This window comes from Zingiber officinale, chromosome 1B (genome assembly GCF_018446385.1).
Source record: "Zingiber officinale cultivar Zhangliang chromosome 1B, Zo_v1.1, whole genome shotgun sequence".
Classification (NCBI taxonomy): Eukaryota; Viridiplantae; Streptophyta; class Magnoliopsida; order Zingiberales; family Zingiberaceae; genus Zingiber; species Zingiber officinale.
Genome location: NC_055986.1, coordinates 159979138 through 159984983, shown reverse-complemented (window position 1 = coordinate 159984983; position 5846 = coordinate 159979138).

The window sequence follows — 5846 nt, the reverse complement described above, 5'->3', positions numbered from 1 at the left end:
ATTTTCAGTAAAAATCTTACAACAACTAGCACATTTAATTGCTCTACTTACACTATTGTACAGTCACAAAGAATATTCTTCATCAGGCTGAAATCTAACTTTAGAATATCTTAATCATTTTAGTAAGGACTGAAGAGTGAAGAGCATTAGTTGATCATTAGTTGTTTTTGTTGTGTCCAAAAACAATTGGACCAATCACACTGCAAAAATTGTTGTAGAATTTAATATTCATTGGCGTGCTTAGCCATTCTGGCATGATGAAATCAAATGTAAAGCAACAGTATCTTTATGCCCTTCACAAGCCTAAAGCAACAAACAAACAAACATATCATCCTTTGGCGCATACTCCATCTTACATTTTATAAGTATAAAGTTGGCAAATTAAGATATGACATACAACGATTGTACACACCAGAAGCTCTACTGATCTGACTAATCATGTCCACTTTATCAGCATCTCTACATGATGATGCATTTAATTAAATTCCAGATTCCACCCTAGTTCAGTAAATATTCTGAAACTTCCTACGTCCACATTATAAATTTTTCTTTCAACATTATAAGAACACTTTATAAATCTGACAACAGATACTTGGAGTAACTTGCACCAAAATACCACTGATTTTGATCAACAAGAATTCTGACAATAGCAGAAGCTTCAACAAATAAATGTTTATATGAGTTAGAAAATACTAGCGTCCTACTGGATAAAAGTTTCAACAAGGAAAATGGACATGGAAACACTAGACAGTGGATGCTATTATAAACACAATGTTCCAGATTGGGCCAAGATTATAATGAGTAACAACTCTCTGTCCTACGTCTCTTCCAATCCACAAATGAATTTAGAAAATAACAACTCAACATGAGAAATCCTTTGCAATTTCCAAAAAAAATCAATTGTCAAGAAACAGCACTGCATAAGAGAACAAACTTACCCAGGTTTAGAGTCGGTGGAACTTGTAGGAGTATCGGCCTTCGTCTAACCCATGCAAGAGAAGAGACAGAAATGTAAGTAAATAATGAGACATATTGTATCGATTTACAAGGACGAGTAAGAACGAAACAACACTCAACTGCAACGGCATTTGTGATCAAATTCCTTCCACTGAGCCTACCGGAGATCCTTCCATCGGATCTAACAAGTTTAAGAAAATTTCATTCTAAGTTTAAGAAATCTTCCACCAGTCAATAAATCATCTATTAGAGTCAGTGTACTATCTCTTTAACCTTAAGACATGATCAATATTTATAAGGAAAAAATATCCCAACCGAATGTAATTATACATGTACCACCACTTTTCCTATATATTTCAATTAAAAAGACTAACAAAATCATTTGTGCTTTGGTTATCAAATGCACTGGTCCATGGTTAGATGCTCAATCAGAAACAAAAACATCAACCATCAATCGACTACCTCCGTCGTCACACGAAGACCCGGATTTGGAACACCAGTCCCAGTGGACAGCAACACAATGACAGAACCTTTGATTACAACTCTCAACAGCCACACAAAATTAAGAAAGAACAGTGATGTACTGTAAATTGACACACTGAGATGCCACTTGCTTCTGCTGGAATTGTAGACTGAAGTTGCTGGAGTTCCTGCCTTCGGAACACCGTCCGCAGGAAGCCACAACACTGCTCAGTGATGGAAGCAGAAGAAATTCGCCGGAGAAGAAGGGACAGCCGGCTTCCTCTGTTGGAACCCGCTGCTTTCGGAACGTCATCCGCAGGAGATGCTACACTGAGGAAGGGATGAAGAGGGATGCTTGCCGGAGAAGAACGCCTCGCCGAATAGAAACCCTAGTTGAGGTCGTCGCTTCAAAGGAGCCGCCGTCGCCGCTTGGAGCAGATCGCAGAAGAGGAGGTTGGGAAGAGCTGGCCGGCCGGCGGCAAGGGAAGAGAAGAAGCCGCCGGTCGGAGAAAAGGAAGAAGAAGAGAAAGGGGCGCTGTGCCCTAGCAGACGCGAGGAGGAGACGCGAGCAGAGAGGAGACTTCTACTGTGTCGTGCGTGGAGAGAATAAGGAGAAGGGTTTCTTAACGGGTTCGGATTTTGGGTTAAGGAGAGGGATCCGATCCGATTCATTAAGAGTGTGAAATTGAGCTTTTGAAATTGGACTTTAAGAAGTGGGTTGGGTTTAGGTATGGATTTGAGTTAAAACTATTAGAAGATAATCCCCTTCTTGATTGAGCTAGATAAGTCCAACTCTCCATTTGACTTGAGTCAAATATTCTCAAATTGAACCGGGTTTGGATTTATAGCTTTCAATCAATCGGTTTGACTCGACTCGTGTCCATGACTCCTCTTTAATTCCCTACAAAAATCATGAAATAATGTCAAAATTAGGGAATAATTATAATAAGCTCACAAATATATCCTAACTCATGAATTATGATATTAAGCAAGATTTAAGTGAATGAGAGGATAAAAATGCTAAGTATAAGAGCTAAAATATCACATAAAAATGCTACTTATCACTCGTCGCCTGGCGAGGCAGCGCGCGGTGCTGCGGAGAGGGAAGAAATAAGAAATAGGTTACCTTTGAGCTCATCTTGGTTGCTGCGAAGAGGGAAGAAACCTGTCTGCGCTGAAGGAAAGAAGGGGGTGGGAGAGGGAAGAAAACGGGCGGCGCTGCAAGGAGGAAACGAAAGGATCAGGAGGATCGCGTGGGTGGAAAGAGAATTGGAATAGGTCTAATATGATTATAATTATCATGACACTTACAAAATGTGTCATCATACACCATCTAATATGATATTTTTCTAAAAATTTAATTAGTTTTTATAAGTGTCATTATAATTTATGTATATTGACACTTTTTAATAGGTGTCATGAAGAAAGTGTTATAATAAATCATTTTTCTAGTAGTGGAGGAGCGTCTTTCGCGGAGGAGTCGCGAAGGAAGAGTCGCGAAGGAGGAGTCGGAGATAGGTTTTTGTTCGTTGAAGAGTCACAGAGAAGTGGGTTTTTAGGTTTTTTTTTCATGAAGTTAAAAAAATTATTGTGTTTTTAGGATTCAACAACATTCAATAGACAACAGTTTAATAAAACTGTTGTATATTATCACATAAGCAACACCAAAAGACAATAATTTTTTAAAACCGTTGTCTTTGACACACATTAGACAACATTGTTTTGAAAAACTGTTATTTAAAAAACATTATGGTGAACAACAACAGTTTTCAATAAAACTGTTGTTAAATGGAAAAAAGACAACAATTTCTTGAAAAACTGTTGTCTATTAGGTGTGGTTAAATCCAGAAATTCTTGTAGTGTTGCTTTATATGGATGCTTTCTTCAAGACTTCCATTAAGGAATGCTGTCTTGACATCCACTTGAATAGATAAAAGAATCTAGATAGATTTAAGCATGGCTACCAATGAAAAAGTTTCATTTTTCATCAAGCCTTGCTTTGAAAGTTTCTATATTTCCGTCTATCCCTCTTTTCCTATTATAGATCTTTTTATACCCAAAGGCTTTTACACCATTTGGTGGTTCTACAAGCTTCCAGATTTTATTAGAATACATATATTCTAATTCTGTTATTCATTACTCTTTGCCAAGATGCTGCATCTTTATCTTGGAGTGTTTCGTCATATGTCCAGAGATAAGGTTCATGTCCTCCAGGGATCGAGTCCAAAGACTCTCCCAAAACATGAATCTTTTTAGGTTGTCTAACAACACTCCCACTACGACGAGGCACTTTCTGCAATTGTGTATCATTTGTGATACGTGTTGCAGTTTCTTGTGATATTTCATCTTGTACAATTGGTACTATGTTAGACATGCCCTTTATTATTTCCTTAAGAACAAATTTACTTATGGGCATGTGATTTATTACATAGTCCTTTTCTAAAAATCGGTCATTGATGCTAACAATGACCTTATGATTTTTAAGACTATAATCCTACTTTCATTTCTCTAGGATAACCCACAAACAAGTGAATTCCAGTCCAACTTATCATTATCTCTCTTCAACATATGTATTGGACTACCCGAATCCGAATATACTTCAAAATAGGCTTACGCTTATTCAGCAATTCTATATGAATAGAGAGTTCTGACTTTTGAAAAGTACTATATTCACTTCCGTTTCCAGAGTATATCTTTAAAATGAATTTGGTAATAACTCATCATCAATCTACTTATTTCCATAAGAGTCATATACCTTCCTTTTTCTACACCATTCTGTTGGGGTGTACCAGGTGCAGTTAGTTGGGATTGAATCCCTACTTCTGATAAGTGACTCCTAAATTCTCCCAAGAGGTACTTGCCACTATGATTTCACCGTAGTATCTTGATACTTTTACTTTGACGTTTCTCCGCATCAACCTTGTACTCTTTGAACTAATCAAAGCACTTAGTCTTGCGGCACATTAAGTAAATGTATTTGTATCTTGAATAGTTGTCTATAAAATAGATGAAATATTCGATACTACCTCTTGTCTGGATAGTCAACACAAATCAGAATGAAACAATTCCAACATATCTTTGGCTCCATGCCCCTTAGACTTAAAAGCTTCTTGGTTATGTTTCCTTCCAAGTAAGACTTGCAGGTTGGAAAGATTTCCACTACCAATGAACCCAAAAGTTCATCAGCTACTAATGAATCCTACTCAAGTTAATATAACCTAGCCTTAGATGCCAAAGATATAATTGGTTCATTTCCGAAGGTTGTTTTCTCTTAAAGTTAGAAGATGTGTTATAATTTTCATTTATTGCATTGTGAGAGTTATTGGATTATAAATTGTCAACCAACATACAAGAATAGATAAATTCTCTATTTTTCTTGATAACAGCTTTGTTATCAAAATAGACACAATATCTATTCTATAATAGTTTAGAAACTGAAATCAGGTTCTTTCTAAACTTAGTACGTAAAGATAATTTCTAATAATCCATATTTTATTCATATTAAAGGATAAACATCTCCCACTGCAACAGCTGCCACTTTTACAGCAGTGCCCATGTGGACGGTGTTTTTATTTTCATTTAGTTGTCGGGTTTCTTGGAACCCTGCAATGAATTGCGAACATGATTAATGGCATCTGTATCTACACTTCAGGTTCTGGTAGATAACACCACTAAACATGTTCCAACTAATGAATGCACCTATATTGTTCTTTAGTTTTAAAAAGACAGACTACCTTAATGTCCAAGTCCTATTTCCAATTTTTACAATCGGGACTACTAAGTCTTTTCTATAGTATAACAGCTAGGGAATTGACAAACATTTTAAATCCTAAGAATCACAAAAATATTTGGTCAAGATCAATTCCTTAAAATCCCTATGAATTTTGTATGCCACGGTAGTGTGGACGTATGCAAAATCAAAGAAGAGATTTTATCCATTAATTTTATTATCTCGTCAACTTTACTTTATGACGAATAAAATTAATAGTTGATCTTTCTTTGATCAAATATTTGGTCAAAACTTTTGAATTTAAAATAACATTGATTCCTCAAACAATATTATTTAAATTCTCCAACACCTCAAACACCGTGAATTTTACATGCCACGATAGTGTGGACGTATACAAAATTAAACATTTGTAAGAGGAGGGGTTTACCCATTAATTATCTTATCAATAAATCTTTATGACAAATAAAATTACCTCAAACACCATGAATTTTGTATGCCACGATAGTGTGGACGTATACAAAATCAACCATTTGTAAGAGGGGTTTTTAATTTTATTATCTTGTCAACTTATTTATTTGACAAATCAATAGTTGGTTTTCTTCGATCACATAAATAATAGCAGTAACTCCGATGGGGAGGATACTATTAGACGTGCCTAAGTGTATACCATTATTTGACACTAAGTCCATTAATAAGA